Source organism: Podarcis filfolensis (assembly GCF_964270895.1).
Source record: "Podarcis filfolensis genome assembly, chromosome: 12".
NCBI lineage: Eukaryota > Metazoa > Chordata > Lepidosauria > Squamata > Lacertidae > Podarcis > Podarcis filfolensis.
In genome coordinates this window covers 12893844-12913129 of record NC_139614.1, presented here as the reverse complement: position 1 = coordinate 12913129, position 19286 = coordinate 12893844, and the positions used below count along the sequence as shown (strand labels likewise).

The following is a 19286-nucleotide window of genomic DNA, read 5'->3' as shown; positions in this document are numbered from 1 at the left end:
TAGCACTGACATAGCCCTTTCAACCACCTTGGTCACTGTACCATGTCTTATTTTATAAGTCCAGCTGGACAAGCAGTATTTGGTATGATTCCTGAAGATGCCCAATGGTCCAATTCAGAGCACCTATTGCCTACATGTCTACCATGCCCTGAAGTGTCCTAAGTGTATGACGTTTTCCAGTGACTTACTCACTTATTAAATGTATTTATAATCCACTCTTCAACCAAAGGTCTCAAGGCACAAGTATACACAGTCTAAACCAAAGACTAAACAATAAAACTGAAACATAAAACAAGATATGACATTTGGTTTGCAAATAAAACCAGCAGTATCGACAGATATTCAGATGTCCAATGTACCTCACCGGTTCCAAAAGTCTTTACCTGCCTATGAAATGACACCTATGCTGCGGGAAGATGCACCTTTGAGGGGAGGTCAATCCAAAGGCAAGGGTTACTGCAGAGAAAGTGGACCCTTGCTCCACTCCATGCCTAATCTCATTAGAAATTAGGATTACCAGGAGGGCTTCTAGAATGGATAGTTTTGTTAAGAGGAAGGATGGAAGAATATTTGTGGGGAAAGGGAAGTATTGTGAGTTTGATGCAATGAATACCTTCATTCCGGCCGGACTACATATTCATTCTGTGTCCTGTTTGAGAGTTACTTTGAGACTGCGACATGTTTTGGATAAACGTATGCTGCAATGACTTCAAATCATCAGCCAGAAAGAAAGGCCGCCACATTTTCATGCATAGTAATGACAGAAACCCACTGAAGCAAAAGTTCATCTCAGTGCTCTCAGTGCTCCTTCCCAACGTAATTATAACACAACAATGGCTTGAAAGCAATGTCTTCCTTATGATCCCCAAACAGTTTTCCAGTGTCAGTTTGCATGACTTTCCTGTCAACTCATTTTACAGATGGCAAATCACAGAGGTTAAGCAATTTATTCAGAGACCATATCGTCAGAGACCATGTTGATACTTTTCTGTATATTTAAAGTTCACTTATTCTGTCTGAGAGATTCTGTAACAATGAAGTGAGCCTTCAACTAAGAAGGAATGAGATTTGAACACAACCCTGTGTACTGCTTAGCAAGTCAGGTGTCCCCCCCCCCCCGTCCACCTTAAGAGAAAAATCCTCTTCCATCAGATTCTTCTCTATCACTTGCCATTACTCCAATAAAGACACAACAGCACAGTAGAATACAGCAAAACAATGTACGGTAATACCAACAAAACTTGGCTATAAATCCACATTTGAGCAGACTCACTAACCAAACTGACATGATTTGAGCTGCCTGTGTGATAAAGCAGTTTTCCGATTCCTTTAGCATGCTTTTTACTTTTGCAAGTTCTCTTCATTTCAGAGAGGTATGCATAATAGACATTCAACACAGGCATTTGTTACATTCTGTCCTGGTAATGTCTGCAGTGGTATAGTAACTGTGAGTAGCAGTTCAGCACCATGGCCAGCTCCAGTAAATTTACTTGTTAGTCCACCAACAGCTCACAATGGATGTGTTTGTGGAATTTGGAAAATGTGGCAGGGAGCACAGGGCAATATTGAGGAGTGTTCTGAATGCTTTGGCTGCTTCAACATTCTCCCCACAACTGCTCCCTCCAGCTACCCCTTTTCCTTCCTGCTGGGATTGGAGACTAGAAATAAGCTTGGAACAGAATTCTGAGGTAAATCGCTCACAGGGATAAAGTGGAAGGTGAGAGAAGCACAAAGCACTCATTCTCACATATGTCCCTCAAAATATACACTCCTTAATTTCCTTTATTCTGCATCCATAGGGAGGAAGAGTGAGGCCTGTGGTTCTTGGTGTAACATGAAATTCTGTCCTCAGTTTAGTTGAACCCCTTGGTTCTGTTTGTGTTCAGTTCCTCATTACAGTGGTACCTCGGGTTAAGAACTTAATTCGTTCCGGAGGTCCGTTCTTAACCTGAAACTGTTCTTAACCTGAAGCACCACTTTAGCTAATGGGGCCTCCCGCTGCCGCCACGCCACTGGAGCACGATTTCTGTTCTCATCCTGAAGCAAAGTTCTTAACCTGAAGCACTATTTCTGGGTTAGCGGAGTCTGTAACCTGAAGCATATGTGACCCAAGGTACCACTGTATTATTTTTTGAAATTATCTCGACCTCCTGATTTACAGTCTAATTCTATGTGTGTTGGCTGAGAAGTACGTCCCACTAGTTACAATGGAACTTACTCCTAGGTAAATGTTCATAGCTGATTTTTTTTCCTGAAGGGGAAGAGCTGTAGTTCAGTAGTAGAACATCTGCTTTGCATGCAGAAGGTCCAAGATAGGAGCGGGAAAGAGCCCTTCCTGAGACTGTGAAGAATCACTGACAGAGAAAACAATACAGAGCTAGATAGCACTGTAGTCTTAGTATCATTCCAGCTTCTATTCAAGTGCTTTCTAAAACAGCACTTAAATACTTCATTCATTCTTTCTCTCTCTCGCTTTCTCTTTCTCACTCTCTCTCGCACACGCACACACAGCATTTTATAACCATTTAACATCACAGTTACCAGCTGACATCCATTAAATGGCAGAGGATCTTCTATCATCTACTATTCAAGACAACCATGTAAGGAGAGCTGAAAATGTATTCTTTATGGACCAGCTCTGATCAATCTCCATGGTGGTAATGCTGCAGCCTATTAAAATTATCTCCATTAATGAGGACAAAGTATAAACTGTCAGCACTAAATGGAATATATATTAACACTTACTATGGAAAAGGCAAGAGGTGAGCTACCTCCTTCCAAAGAAAAGGCCAGTGCCATGAAAAATTAATTTATCCTGCTCGTGTGCTGGTATTTGTGCAACTCAGGCAACAATCAGGGATGATTATTTAAAATGACATCTATGGAAAGAGGGAAAGAGCTCTTCGCAAAATGAGCAACATCAATAAATTCAGAAAGACGACAAGATGAGAAGAATTGGCAATTGCATAATTGCGAATGCTAAGAAGATCTCTTACGGCAGCTAATGCAGTTGGACAGCAGGGTAGAAGGTCTTAGAACAAAGTGCAAACCGTGCATATGGAAATATACATATCGCTAACAATGTTAAAGGACTCATTAGCATCTAGCCAGCTGTTTGAAATAGAAAGTGATAAGACAGCGCCACAATGGAAAGAAATTAAGACATCTGATGCCAACAGAACTAGGCTTGTTAATCCAGCTCAACTCTCAAGTAAGTAAAGGCAATGGGTCACTGTATTTTGAAGCGGAGCTGAAACTACAGTGCCTATTTCAGCTGAGTTTTTGTACCACCACAAAATATAAAATCAATTCGGATGTTGCAAATTTCCTGCATAACCAGCAAAAGATCTGGCTTGATTTGAGACTGTGGTAATCAATATAATGGTGACTGCTTAATCTGTGGGTCAATACTGATATGCATTTGCCAAGTGGCAACTCACTTGCTAATCTGTTGTATCCTACAAATTAGACAATTTGGATAATACTGCCCAGATCCTGTTGAAGCATTCGTGCATGAAAAGATGCTCCTCACTGCTCAGCCAGATATTAATCCATTTATTAAGCAATTGGTGGATCCAATTAAGTCATTGCACAAACAGAATGATGTCTACTCATGCAATGGAACTTCCTGTTCCTCACCTCTGCATGAATTAATTGCACCAACCCAGGAGAAGATTGAAGAAGGGGCAGATAAAGGAGGAGAATGATGTTGGAAGGCTGATTTGTCAACATGGGAAAGAGGGAACGGAGAGAAGAACCTTCCCATATTGTCCTTTCTGGCCAAACCTGTGCTGATCCTCCCTCAGATGCTAGACTTGGGGTTGCTAACCTCATTTCCTACTTCTTTCTTCTTCATCCTCACCATGGGAGAAGAGCAAGCAGAACTCAAAGGATCTCCACCTTAGTTAGATAAAACTAGGATATTTCCAATCATGCATGTATTTCCTGTAATAAATGTAGCTTTCTTATTTACCTAAACACAGAGTCTCAGTGTGATGATATTTAGGGTGAAGTATGGAAGTGAAAGCTGGACCATAAAGAAGGCTGATCGCCGAAGAATTGATGCTTTTGAATTATGGTGCTGGAGGAGACATATGGCCTCATGTTTGGGGAGAACAACCTTACAGGGTGAATCTGAACCCTTGGTGGGCTGAATTCAGCTGGCAGTATAGAATTATGGTGCTGGAGGAGACTCTTGAGAGTCCCATGGACTGCAAGAAGAACAAACCTATCCATTCTTAAGGAAAGCAACCCTGAGTGCTCACTGGAAGGACAGATCATGAAGCTGAGGCTCCAATACTTTGGCCACCTCATGAGAAGAGAAGACTCCCTGGAAAAGAACCTGATGTTGGGAAAGATGGAGGGCACAAGGAGAAGGGGACAACAGAGGACAAGATGGTTGGATAGTGTTCTCGAAGCTACCAGCATGAGTTTGACCAAACTGTGGGAGGCAGTGGAAGACAGGAGTGCCTGGCGTGCTCTGGTCCATGGGGTCACGAAGAGTCGGACATGACTAAACAACAACATGCTCCTTCAACAATGATACAGTAAACTTCCACTTCTGCTGAGAATTTTAACTCCAAACGCCAACAAAGGAGGGGAAACTCCCATTGTGAAAGCAGAATTCATTCCACTTGCACAGCGACTTAGATGAATACAGCCCAGTGGCTTTCCACAGTGTACATAACCTTGTACAAATAACAGTGACACATATTAATCTGTTTGTGACTAAACTCCACAGGGTAATCATTGCATGGCATCATAGTGCAAAACTGTGGAGTATCTGCAGCCCTGGCTTTGGATGGGTTGCAGAACTTGGCAGCCAGTGAGAAGCATGCAGTGGGACACTAGTATGAACAACACACTGTGGCAGCTATTGACAATACCAAAGCTAATTAACATGGTGACAACTACAGCAGCGATGGGGAGCCATGGCCCTCATTATATTGCTGGACTACAGCTCCCATAACATCTAACCACTGGACATTGGGGCTGGGACTGTTGGCATCTGCAGTCCATGAACATCTCCATCCCTGAGCTAAAGAGCAGATCCACCACTGGTATAAAGTCTACCGAAGGTTGAAATAGTCATACAGAGACACATGTTCTAGGCTTCACCCTCTTTGGGGAAGTGTGTTCTGAGTCTGAGTAGCCTTGAGAAGATCAGTCCTCAGTTAAAGGAGTAGTGATCTGTTTCGCTGGCATGCATTAAGGCATGGCTCTCCTGCTACCCCTGAGTTAGTCTTGTTGTGAAGCAGGAATGCTCAGAAATGAGTTTCTGGGAAGAGTAAGAAGAATCTATTTTGGCAAGAAAATATTTTTAGGGACAAGGGATCAAAGAAGCATGGCTCTTTGGGATTCATCCTCATCATTCATGGAAGGCTCTACAACAGAGCTTTCCAAACTGTGTGTCACGCTAAGTGTGTCAGCTGCAGTGTGTCGGGTGAACACTCCCCACGCTGCTGCCGGGGCTGGAAAAGGGTTAGTTTAACCTCCAGTTTGCTATGAAAACTGAATTACTGTGTTGTGAAATGATGCATGTCTAAAAAGTGTGTCACCGACATGAAAAGTTTGGAAAGCTCTGCTCTACAAAAAGATTGCTTCAGTGATTATTTCCTAAGATGGTTTAGGGAGAAAGACTCCTGGTTCTCAGTATTCTTTACATCCCACAGTACCTCTTCTGAAGCAAAAGTGTCCAATTATGGACCATGCCAATTAAGGTCTGTGCCTGGGTTCTCCTGAATACAGTATTCCCTTAACCACAGGAGGCTAATGGTGATCTGGCACAGATTACTAGGATGCAAAGTCTTTTCAGTGGTGGCCCTAAAAATTGTATCTCTTTTAATATGAGGAGGCTGCTATGAAACATATATATTTACCTAGGTTTTTAATTCCATTTGAAGATAGCTAATCACTTGGTTATTAATTGGAATATAACATGGCACATATATGTGCAGTTTAGTTGCTTATTTTCTCTCCCCCCCCCACACCCTCAGTGTTGAAGTCTCGAAAATAATCCACAGAGCAACTCTACCTGCTAACACAGTAACATTTGGTACTCATATTTCTTGTGCTCTCATTTTGTATTTCTTGACACAAAGCGTTGCAGAATATTGAAAAACACAATATAATTCAACAAAAGAGCATGGCATGTTACTGGCAGAAGGCTTGCCTCTGACAGCCACACAAATGATTGCTCAGGCAGAGCTCAACAAATTGGTGAAACTGACAGTAACACAATAGTTCTTGGTCAAAGAACAGAACATGAATGTTTACACAGAGTTATCCATCCATGCTAAACCTTTCATAGATTTGGAAGCTGTACATCAGCAACACACACACACTAGTTAAAAATATATATATTAAATTATCTAGCAATGGTGGTAGCATAATGAAAGAGTTGATTATTGTGGATTTTAAAAACACCACACTCTTTTATTTCTTGTCTTTTGAGATTGATTGGTATTTTCCCCTCAATACCTACTGAAAAAGTTTTCCTTATGATATCAAACTGCCTTTATCTTCACCAGGAAAATGACATGGGACCCAATTTAGATTTTTTGGGTTGACAGCAACCATCCTAATATGAATTCAAGTAAACCTCACAACCTTCAGAGAGGTAGTAAGGCACACAAGGACTATGGTACACTGTAGAACATATACAGTGGTACGTTGGGTTAAGAACTTAATTCGTTCTGGAGGTCTGTTCTTAACCTGAAACTGTTTTTAATCTGAGGTACCACTTTAGCTAATGGGGCCTCCTGCTGCCACCGCTACGCGATTTCTGTTCTCATCCTGAAGCAAAGTTCTTAACCCGAGGTACTATTTCTGGGTTAGGGGAACCTGTAACCTGAAGCGTCTGTAACCTGAGGTACCACTGTATAACATGAAAACTATCTGAGCATGGGTCTTGAGAGTTATATTCTTATTGGTGGAAATGCATATTGGAGGGGAAATATAGGAATAATAACATTAAAAGTTGAAATGTGTGTGGGCAATGTGAAGGTTGGAACGTGAAGGCTGGGTTTGCAAGAGAACCACGTGAGAAGAACAAATAGACATGTTTGCAGGAGCTGTTGCTATAACTGTTTAGGACAAAGCATGGAAGAAAATATAAAAAGTCACTATGTTTTGTGATTAAACCAGTAGAAGCTAGTAGAAAGACGCACTGCCATACATGGACATAGCTGCCCTTTTGCTTCCCTTTTGCTTGCAAATGTATAAACGCAGGTTATTTATTTTTTTCATATTTAGGGTGCCACCCCTTAATTACTTGCTGGTTGAGGCTGTGTCGCACTGGCCTTGAAATGCCTAAATAAATGTCTTGTTTGACAACTGGAGTCTTATTGGCCATCCAGGCTGAACCCACAGAGTATTGGGTATCAAATCCCAATATTTCCCCAATTGGTGGGATACTAATTATCTTAAACTATATAGATGCACACATCCTTCTATTTCCAGTGTTCAGCGGTGAGGGCCTGTTTTTCTTGTAGCCATGCACAAGAGAGATGCCGCAGAGGTAAGCTCAAGGTAAACTCAAAATCTGGAGGATTACAAAAAAAGGAGGGGGGAAACCAATGGGGAAATACATCCCAAACAGCTTAGTGAATAAAAGCACACTCAGTGGCTACATAATTCTGACTTGACTGGAAACAGGGAGGGAAGAAAACATGATAGAAGGAGAGATGGAATGGAGTGTTCTGAAGAGGGGCACGGCTGACTGGATTAGTGAATAGGAGCACGCCAAGTTTTGTTGCATAGCCCATTTGTGAATACATCCTTCGCAGTAAACCTAAGCCATGAAACACTCTTTTCTCCTTGCCGAACACAAACTGCTGAACACATTGCCAAGATCCATTAAGTTTCAAGAAGCAAAAACTCTTAGGCATCACAAAATTAGCCCCAGCTGAGAAGATACGTTAACTCGTGCATTCATTTCCCTTCCCTGTCAAAGTATTTTTTTTAATATAAAAAATAAATGTTATTTTGAAGCCAACCAATCCACTTGCTTTTTGAATGCAGTGCATTCCAGTAAAGGACAATCTGACCAATCACCACCATGAGCCACTCCATACCCTCTCCACCCATTCTGCCACCTTGGCTGCAAAACTCGGGCTGATTGCAAGCTACAATCTCTGCACATTTAGCAGCACATGTGTTGCTGATTTAGATTGTGTAGGATGGAAGCTGAAGCTCTGGCATACAGCAGCAGCCATTAACAAGTCAGTCCATTTGCCCTACCAAAACCACCAAGTCTTAGGTTTACAGGTGATTCAATAGTTTGTGCAGATGCAATGCGTCATATTTGGGACCTTAAAGAGTCTGATAAAATCTCAAGGCCTTGGGTTTCAACAGGCGTGATTCATCTAGATCAGGCTTCCTCAACCTCACCCCTCCAGATCTTTTTGGCCTACAACTCCCATGATCCCTAGCTAGCAGGACCAGCGGTCAGGGATGATGGGAACTGTAGTCTCAAAACATCTGGAGGGCCGAGTTTGAGGACGCCTGATCTAGATGGACGTACTTTGATTTGGGCATTTGTCAGAGAGAAAATGGACAGGTGACAGCAAGCGGTTTAGGGCTAAGATCAGGTGGAATCCAGGGATACACATGGGCACTGTGCTTACAGCGTGGGAACATGGCATGCCTCTGGAAATGATGCTTTTTCAATTGTGCCATTGCAGGTTCCTTTCAGTCAACACAGATGTTCAGGTACAGTACTTTAAGTTGTTCTTCATCACAATAAATTACTAGTCCCACAGCCTGCTAGCTAGAGCAGGGATGGATGGACTCCATCTCCCATCATTCCTGGCCAGTGGCCATGTTAATTAGGGCTGATGGGAGTTGTAGTCCAACCACATCTGCCAGGACACAAGTTCCCTACCCTGCAATAAAGACAACAATCACAAAGATGCTTATAACCAAATACCAGAGTTCTGGCACTTTGCACTTACTACCTGCATAATCAGCAATAGAATATGTGGTTGCAAACCTACAAAGAAAATAAGTCCTTGGCATTGCCCCATAAATCTCACACTCCTCGTTCAAAAATAGCCTAAAAATTTTTTATTGGCTCTTCCTGCACAGAAGCAGCTTCTGAATAACCCCAGTCAAAATTTTACACGAAAGCTCAACAATAGCAGCAGCATCAGGATTAAGAGAAAAGAAAATCTTGCTCTCTCTTTTTTTTTTTGGAGGTATGCTGTCAGTCGCTGAACTTCAAAGTAATTGAACAACCTCAAGCCTGACAAGCATTTCTCTCTCACTCCACCAGACACATTATATGCCATCAAACACAACCCCACACTCAAAGAAAGAAAAATTCAACTTCAAAGCCATCTGTCCTTTATACACAGCTCAGTTCTATTGTTACTCATAAATTTAGCCTGTCAGTTGCAGACATTATAGCCAGTCCTAACCACAACAGTGATGCACATGACACTTCCTAAAGGAAGGATGCAAATCTTACGTATGTTTGTTCGGCATTTCCCATTACATCAATTCTAGAATATTCTGTTATTAAAAACTTTTCATCCCCACCCTCATTTCTGGATATATCAAACAAGGTCCTTGAGAGACTGGCTGAAATGTTAACTAGACAACTAGACAAATGTTAATACAGCACAACAACAACAATCCATTGATCTGCACTAAAATTATTATTTCCTGTCACCAGAGAGACACACACAGAGAGACAGCTGTACTAATTCTTTATGATACAGCTCTCATTCAGGAAAAAATACTGCTTGAGAGTGAGAGAGGAAATAACTGTAGGATAGAACTCAAACGGGAGGGTTGACGCGGTGACACGCTCAAAATTCATAGGTAAAATTCCATCTGCGGTTAGATCTATTTTCCCAACCCTGAGCAGCAGACGTCAATAAAAAAATCAATTTGCCTATTTGAACTTCAACCATTTCTGTTTGTTTTTATCGTTCTCAGTTCTCAGTTCCCCTAAAGGCTGTGAATGTATGTGGCATGAGGTTCACCTATGTCAATGATGGCAATTTGGAAGGAAAAGCTTTTTAAAAGCCATTCGGTTTGGTGGCCATCACTATACTTTGTGGTAGCAAACCCCATAGCTTATGCACTGTGCAAATGTGTCCTTCCTTTTGGTTGTTTTGAATTTCCCATTACTCAATGACTCTAGTACTTTGGGGTGGGGGGAATGTCTCTCTATCCACTTTCCACACAACATGCATAATTGTATACACCTCTGACATGGTCTCTACACCCGCACCCGTTCCTAACTAACTTCTTTCTTTTGACCTTAGGTAAAGGTAAAGAGACCCCTGCCCATTAGGTCCAGTCGTGACCGACTCTGGGGTTGCGGCACTCATCTATTGACCGAGGGAGCCGGTGTACAGCTTCCGGGTCATGTGGCCAGCATGACTAAACCGCTTCTGGCGAACCAGAGCAGCGCACGGAAACACCATTTACCTTCCCGCCGGAGCAGTACCTATTTATCTACTTGCACTTTGACGTGCTTTCGAACTGCTAGGTTGGCAGGAGCAGGGACCGAGCAATGGGAGCTCACCCCGTTGCGGGGATTCAAACCGCCAACCTTCTGATCGGCAAGTCCTAGGCTCTGTGGTTTAACCCACAGCGCCACCCACGTCCCTTAAAGGGCTCCAAATCTTGTAACATGACCACCAACAGGAGCTTCTCCAGACCCCTGTTCGTGTTGGTTGCCATTTCAAACTCTATTATATCCTTTTTTCAAGGTGTTAACTACCTAAAAAAAAAAAATTGTGCAGCACTAGAAAAGCAGTCGAAGCTTGTGAACTTAGCTGCTCAAAACTCATGTCAATCTTAGTCAGCCCTAATATGAACAGCACCAGGGTTATCTCTGCTGAAGAGGGAAAGCATAGAGCAAATCCAATCTCTCTTCCATTGTAGTGGTTCTCTCTCTCATTATAAAGGTTGCACCTGAGTGCTGTCAGCAGCAAATCTGCCCCTCTAATCAACAGTATATGAAGTTAGCCAACTGCTTGTCTCCTATGAGGGCAGAGCTGTTGGGCTACTGGGGGGGGTGTTGCCCAATATAATGTGAATTAGGAAACAACAGATAGCCAACAGATGTCCATCAGACATATTTTCTATTGCAGATATTGTTACTATGACAACACAAGAGCCCCTGGATGATCTTGGAAACGTAATTATACAGCAAGAGGAGAAATGGAGTGTATCCCTTATCAACTTGATTGCATTTCCGCTGCATATTTCAGGATCAAATTTTGCTGTAATGGTTTCTACAAGTGAATCAACTCATCTCAGAGTCCAGAGACGAAGAGGGGTTTCACCTTGTAAGCATTTTCCCCTGAATATGAGCATCCATTTGCTTGGTTATCATTGCAGCGGTTTCCCCATTCACCACCTTATTGTACCTAATTTCTTGAATGCCCAGAGTTACAGTCTGTTTCTTACTCTTCTAGTGGTAGTAGCCATCACACGCCTTATTTATATTTTTATTAATTTATTATTACATTCTTATCCCACCTTCCCTCCAAGGAGCTCAAGGTGGCAGATATGGCTCTTCCCCCACCCCAATTTTATCCTGTGAGGTAGCGTAGGCTGAGGGGCAGTGACTCCCCAAAGTCAGCCCAGTCCGCTTTGTGCTGAGTGGGGATTTGAACCCTGGTCTCCCAGGTTCTAGTCCAACACTCTAGCCTCTGCATCATGCTGGCTCCCCAACACAAGCCCACAAACTTCAGAGATCATTTTGGCAGATGCAGATTTTTATGCTTTCATTCCTGGTGTCATACATCTGTGTACGTTTCAACTGGGATTAATCTATTTTATGTATTGGTTTTATTGCACATCACTTCCTACAGCCGCCCTACAGCTGTGGGGGAGGCAATGGGCAGACTGTTTGGGGCAGAGCGGAGCCTGCGGGCGCTCAAGCCACCACGTCACTCCCAGGAGAGACGCATGGCTCGGGCGCGCTGCAGGCCCCACGTTGAGTGCCACCTGGCATTTTGCCACCCCCCTCAGTGGTGACATCTGGGTTGGTCCGCCCCACCACACACCCCTTCCTCCGCCCCTGCCCATACTTAGAGGGCCTCACTGGAAAGCTAGCCTGGAATTGAATCTATGCTGGATCCAGGAATTAGAAGGGGGCTCAGGCATACAGCCTCCCCTCCCTCACCTATGCACAGCAATCGAAAAGGTTGTGGTTCAGTGGCGGTATGGCATGAAGTTAATTTCCTTTCCCCACTGCTGCGTGTGATACTGTTCAGCTATCGCCTGAATGATCTCAACTGGCTCCACCGTTGAGAATTGTGCTAACAGAACTGAAGGTTGCTGATTGAGCTGCCCGGTAACATTAGGAAAAAGTGACATTTGTGACATGAGGATCATCCCCGTGCCCCTATCCATCACTTGCTTTATACGTTTTGTAATTTACAGGGTCAGCAGACCTCAAACTTTCCAGATTTATTTTGCTTTTTACGAGGACCCCCTGAGACCTGCCAGCCAGAGCCAGGAACAAAAGATGTATACTTAGAAATATAAGTCCAGGAATTTGTGAATGAAATAAATGAAGTTCACAATCCTCCTACACATAAATCTACTCCTGGGGTGGTTACCCGCTTCTTCCCAACCAGCATTCTTTATTCCAGCAATATATTTTTTGCTGGGATTTTATGTTGTTGTTACCATTGATACTGAATAGAAGTCAGAAATCCAGTTGTTTGTATTTGGCAGGCTTTGTCCACTCTGGAGAAACCATTAGGTCTGCAAATTCCCTCCACTTTTGTTGAAAGGCAGTATAGCAGATTTTTTTTAAAAAAATCCCAGTAGCGAATGGGGAGGAAATGAAATAGATTTGGACAGACCCTAAGCTGAATCAAGCAGCCAACAAAATGCCTCAGACTGAAATTTGGTGGTAAACTGTTATTAGACATGCAGTCGGTGGGCTATGGGGAGAAGGTGACCTGGAGCTGCCTAACCCAAACCACTGAAAATCCAAGTTGACCCAAAGAAGAACTTTATTTTAAACTCCTTTGTGAAATAACAGTACTGCTTTTTATTTTAGTTATCCATTTGAGAACTCAAGTAGTTTGAGAACCAAAGGTAGTAAAGGATTCTCAAGCTACTTGTGATCGTACTAGACTTCTTTATCCAAGCACCCTGTTTCTCTGGTTTGGAATGTGAATTTCTAGAGGTTGTAAAGTTTGGCCACATTTCTCTGAAAACCATTTCTCTGATAAGTTGTGTTACAGGGAGCCTCCGAAAGTCTTGCGAAGCAGTTCCTCTTCCGGGGAAGAGGAAAGCCCCACCTCTAGCGGGGAAGAGGCGCAAGGACCAGATGCTGGTGGGAGCCTTAACACCGCTCCTGGGCAAGCCGGACAGGAGGGAAACACGCCTTTGCCATCACCCATCCTGCGCAGTAGCCTAAGGCGCAAAGAGGGAAGGAGAAGGTTGGCGGTAACGAAATTCTTATGTTGGGGGAGGTCCAAAAAAAGACCACTCCCGGATTCTGCTAGCGATTGAGCCAGACATGAGCTTTGGAGCTCTTCACTGTAAATAGTTTGCACCAAAATAAAACCTGTAAAACACAGGTTTGGAGTCCTGCCTGGTTACTCTCGAGCAACTGCAACAGCCATCTGACACCACCCCTGGGCACAGGGCACACATGCCGCCCCAGGCACCCGATCGGCTTGCTCCGCCACTGAGTATGGGCCCTTGAGATAACTAAGAAAGTGGCTCTGTGCCAGAAAGAAAATGAGTTGGGGGGGGCGGTCCTCCTTCAACTCACTGGTAGTGAGAAAGACAAAGGCCAGAATTGGGAGTTGTGGATGCCAGCTTGACGTGAGAAGCGCCAGGCTGCAGGCTGGGCAGGTAGGGGAGACAGAACCACACCTGATTCCAGCTTGAGTCCAAGGCTGAAGCTATGAAAGAACCAAGACCAAGACCACCCTGGAGTATTAAGGCTGTGAGCCTCTCCAGCATAGGTTCAGGCTGTATATATGTGTGAATAAATCATATTTCATAAAGACACCGCCATCTCTGCTGTCTCTCATTCCAAGGAAACCAACCCATGGGTAAGTGCCTTGAATCTCACACTGCTCCGAGATGAGGTGGTGTCCAACACTATAAGCAATGCAGAGAAACAGAGACAGGATGAAGGACTATTCTCACAGAAATAGAATGAAGGACTATTCTCACAGAAATGCAACATCATGCAAGAACCTCAAGCAGGATTTTGATCACTGGCAACACCGGCATCAGAAATTGTTCTGACTTCCTCCTGGACAAGTTTGTGCAGAAAACTCTTGACGCACTGAAAGAGTCGGCAAATACCATCCTTTAATAGGCGGTCTCTTTCCACTATGATGAATTGCAACAGGAGAGAAGTGTGTGTGTGTGTTTCAGGCAATGATATATGAAAAGAGGCATCCTCATTGCTCTGCTCAGGCTTGTGTGCACAAAGAGTTTTAATTAGCAACACAGCAAGTGGCAGCTCATCATATAGCAAGCAATTAAGTATCAGGGGGTTTACCTACATGATTCATCTACTAAGGGATGTGCAGTGAGCTGGTACTTTTGTCTCCTAAACACACTTTCATCCGTAAATGATATCCCAGGGTGCCTTATCCCTGACTGTGTAGAAGATTCCCACTGCCCTCCTTTCCTTCTCGGTTTTTTTTTCTTTGCCACTTTTGTATAGTCAATGAAGAAGTGAAAATGGGACACCAAAGTTGATTATATATTACTTTTAGCATTGCATTAGCATAATTTCCCACACACAGAGAGAGGAGCGGATGCACCCTTGTTTTTAAAAATTCAACAAGCCTGGGGAATTGTCGTGATAGCAGTGAGCAAGACAAATGAGGAAGTCTGACGGCTTGGGTCCCATCAAACGGGTTTTGAAGTATCAACTTGAAAATGCACATTTCCCTATACAGTCATACCTCGGGTTGAATGTGCTTCGGGTTGAGTGCGTTCTAGTTGCACTCCACAGCAACCCGGAAGTAATGGAGTGCGTTACTTCCAGGTTTCGCCACTTGCGCATGCGCAGACGCTCAAAATGATGTCACACGCATGCGCTTAAGTGACAAAACGCGACCCACACACACACAGACGCGCCGTCGTGCCTTACGTTTCCTATCCCAAATATGCAAACTGCTGACAACACTACATACTACGCATTTAACATTCTGTGTAGTTAGGCCCTGAATGGAATCTGTGATTGGATAGTGTTAATGGGTAATGTCAGGGGCTCGGGAGCAAGAGCACAGGGGAGAGAGGAAATGGAGAGCGAAGGGGAAGAATCCGAGGGTAGCGTAGGGGAGTATGACAGTGACCCGAGAGATTCCATGAGCTTCTCCAGCGAATCAGAAGATTCCCAGAAGGGGGCGCCGATGGTCAGGGCAAGGGGGGTCCCTGGGGGGACGCACCAGAAACAAGGAGCCAGCGGGGAACCCCAAAGCAGCAGCGGGGGATCAGGACCAGTTTCCCCACCAGAGCGTAGTGGGGGGGGAGGAGTCACATGTGTCAGGACCAGCGTCTCCACCAGCGGGGAGAGGAGATGAGTCAGGGCTGACCACGCCTCCATCGGAGAGTGGGGGAATGGAGGGGAGGTCAGTTGCAGCTAGCCTCCCCGAAGGGGGAAGCAGTGACAGCAGCAGTGAAACGGTCAGGAGGAAAGTTGCTGGCTGGGCGCGCGCGCCAAGTTCAAATGTACAGGTGCGAGGGACAGCAGGAGACCCGGATTGGGAACCAGCTCCTAAAGCCCGCTGGAGGGAGGGGGAAGGCTCAGGGGATTCAGCGTCAGAAGAGTCTAGAAAGGGCGAGACCCCGACGGACAGGCGGAACCAGAGGCGGAAAGAGCAGAGGAAGAGGTGGAGCAAGGCTAGAGTCTTAAACTGGTGTCTGGGGGGAGGAGACTCAGACGGAGCAGCAGCGGTCTGAAGTTTGAGACGTAGAGCTGCACGCTGCGGCTCTGGAAGTGAAACTGAACTCCAATAAAGACTTCCTTACTTAACAACGAAGCGGCGTTGGTCCTTTGTGAGCTGGGACCTCGGGCAGCTCTGACAGGTAATATCATGTAACGAGTGCACTGCGTTTTCTAAATGAAAAGGGGTGCTACAAGAAACACATTTCCCATAAATTATAATGGAATAAGCTATATCAGGGACGTCCAACTCCCAAGAGACTGCAATCTACTCCCGGGGGGCAGGGGAGAGAATTGCAGTGATCTACCCATGGGGGGGGGGGAAACCCTAAGTGGTTGAGCTTTTTTTGGGGGGGGGCAAGCCAAAGTAGTTGTTTTCCAGGCGCAGGAAAGCAGAGGATGATTGCCAGAAACACTGCCTAATCACATGGGTAGACTGGCACGGCCAGGGAACCACGAAGCCTCCTGCCGGAGTTAATTTGCCACATGTCAGGGAACTGCCATCGGCTCAGGGGCGAGAGGGGAAAAGCCGGATGGATTACAGAGAGCCCCCCAAAGATCGTGGGAAGCAGCTCCTCCTCAGCGGAGGAGAGTAACCACGCCTCCAGTGGAGAGGAGCTTCAGGGCTCGGAGGAGGCGAGGCGGTGCTAGGACACCTTGCCTGGGCAAAGAGAGGAGGGGAGAGGCCCTCCGTTACCCACGCCCTCCTTGCGCAGTAGGCTTCTGCGCAGAGAGGGGAAGCGCAGACTGGGCATCAAGAAACTACTCTGCTGGGGAAGGTTTAAGGACTGCCCACTCACAGATTCTGCCAGTGAATGAGCGAGCCACAGAATAGTGGCGCTTTGCATGGTGAAGGTTTTTTTGGCACAAATAACAAGGCTTTACAGCCGACCAGGGAGGCATTTGCCTGATTGCTCTCGAGTAACCCCCTGATATCCTTACACCACACATAGCAATACGCCCACATAGCAGGGCACTGGTGGCCCAGCAATGACCGACTCTTGCCAGGTCAGGACGGCACACGCGCAGATACTCCTTTTCCCCCGCAGAGGAAAATGAACATGCGATCTGCCACAATCAACTGGTTGGAAATCCCTGAGCCATATCATTCACTGGATCCAGAACAGAACAGAAAGAGTACTATTACTGATTCACAAGAAAACCTTATTAAGGTTGGTCAGATACGCTTGGAGATACTCAAGGGTTTCACCTTCTAAAATATCCTGTGCTGCGGTAGTTAATTCTGGAGCTGCGTTCAAAAAATTCAGAAAGAAGTTCAAGCTAAAAAATAAGATAAATTGGCAGAGAAACTGGTTTCTGGCAGAAGCTGCAGAGTCTCTGTCAAACTGCAAGCTTTTGAGAAGAATCTGGGTAAAACACCTCAGGAATTGCTTTCGCATGGGCTAATCCTGGCCAGGATAGAGGAGTGCAATTAGATAGCAACATCTGGAGGTACTTTTCAGTCATACAATATGATAGTTCTGTAATTCCGAACCACACTTTTCACTGAAGATATCATTGAGAGATCTACGCTGGTTAGAGCATATAGCCAAAAAATAAAGTTAAACGTAGGGCTGTAACATTTGCAGGACAATCCTATGCATGCATACTCAGAGGTATAAACATACCTTCAATAAACTAAGTAAGTAAGTAAGTCACACTGCCTTACTCCCAAGTAAATGTGGACAGAATTTCAGTCTGCAAGTTCTGTCCATTTGCATTAGAATTCCCAGAAACCACAATTCACAACCATCTCTACTTCTGCACAGACAGGTTTAAGGTTGCACCATACACCAATATTCAAACTCTTATCAGCTAAAAAATAGCCCAACTTGGATACTTTCCAGATTTAGTCGCACTACACCTCCCATCATCAATTGGGTGGGATAGACTTTGTCCTTTCACAATATTGCTGGATGAGCATGTTAGATGAAACATCCTATTTTCTTGATGTATTTGGTTTTTTTAATGTTTCTAAGCTTTATTTATTTTATAAATCTGCAAGTTTGCTTTGGGACAGTTTTTGTGGGAAATGATGAATAAATGAAAACTATCCATCATCCACAGAATGTCTTGCTGAGATTATATGGACTGCTTATCATAATGAATACATATTGTTATCATCTCATACTGTTTGTACAAATAGTCCCCTGCAAATTTGCTTTTGAGGTTATATAAGCCTTTGGAAACCCTAAATTGTCTGCATATTGCATATCTCAGTGAGTACCTTCTTCATTATGATCTGCTTCCCAGATTTAATATGAGATTTAAATCAGAAAAGTGCCCTTGAAAATATTATTTGGCTTTTGCAGGAGATTTTTTTAAATAAAATTCTTCTTAAAATAAAATTCTTTATAAATCTTCTGAGATGTATCAGATAAAAAACCGATATTAAATACCAATGAGATAAAGAAAGTCCCTGATGACCCAAAACCAGTTGCTTGTTAATCCTGTTCCAGCTGAGTATATTAACCTCACCATTAAGAAAATTAAGACCTCAAAGGCAGAGGAACAGACAGCTTCACTGGGATTTTTTAATACAAAAGTTTGTTGATGGACTATCTCCACAACAGGTACACCTTTTTAACTCTTTCTTACAAGATGTTTGTCCCCCTCAAACCTGGACTTAATCCAAGATAGTTGTGTTATGAAAGCCAGGCAAGGATTATTCATAGTTCAGGATATTTTTTATTTTATTTTATTTTTTGAATTTACATACCGCCCTATACCCAGAGGTCTCAGGGCAGTTCACAGATTATAACCAGGGAGTTCATCACAAACAACAAAACTGTTAAGACACATCACTAATCCTTTTGTGTCACTGGACATCAAAATTCAGAATGTTTGGGCAAAAAATTACCTCTCTCACCTCCCCACTGACTGCGTTTCAGTTTCACCCCATCTTTCATAATCAGGACTTTCGATTTTCAAACTGGTGACCTTTACGGAAATCAACAGCCTTTAACTGGCATGCAGTCCGAGACTAAACTGGGAATAGTCAGAGTAAGTGGGATCCAACTTTACCAAGTGGTTCATTTCCGTTTATACAAACTGGTTCATCAAAAACTACGGGGCTCTTAACTGCTTTTGAAAAAAATCCATATAATAAATAAATAAATAAATAATAATAATAATAATAATTTATATCCCGCCCTCCCTAGCCGAAGCTGGGCTCAGAGCGGCTAACAACAGTAAAAGTAACACAGTTTACATAAAATCACAATCTATTAATCGAAATACATTATAAAATCAATTAATTCTAAAATCAATTCAGAAGCAGATTAATGGCAACCATTGGGCTCTGTGAGGATTGCCAAAGGAGGGGTTCAGGTTGTGCCCTGGCCAAAGGCCTGGTGCAACAGCTCTGTCTTGCAGGCCCTGCTGAAAG

General features: G+C 43.9%; 1 protein-coding gene and 1 long non-coding RNA gene across 6 annotated transcripts in view; both read right to left on the bottom strand.

Moving 5' to 3' along the window:
• Window positions 1–19286, bottom strand: part of CPNE4 (copine 4) — a 246331-nt gene that overhangs the window by 137666 nt on the left and 89379 nt on the right. The window lies entirely within an intron of this gene.
• The window catches only part of LOC310745633, a 233552-nt gene that overhangs the window by 180775 nt on the left and 33491 nt on the right, over window positions 1–19286 (bottom strand). Inside the window, exon 2 of the long non-coding RNA XR_014540255.1 lies at window positions 1966–2119. This is a non-coding gene — a long non-coding RNA (uncharacterized lncRNA). The remainder of the gene's footprint in view (window positions 1–1965; window positions 2120–19286) is intronic.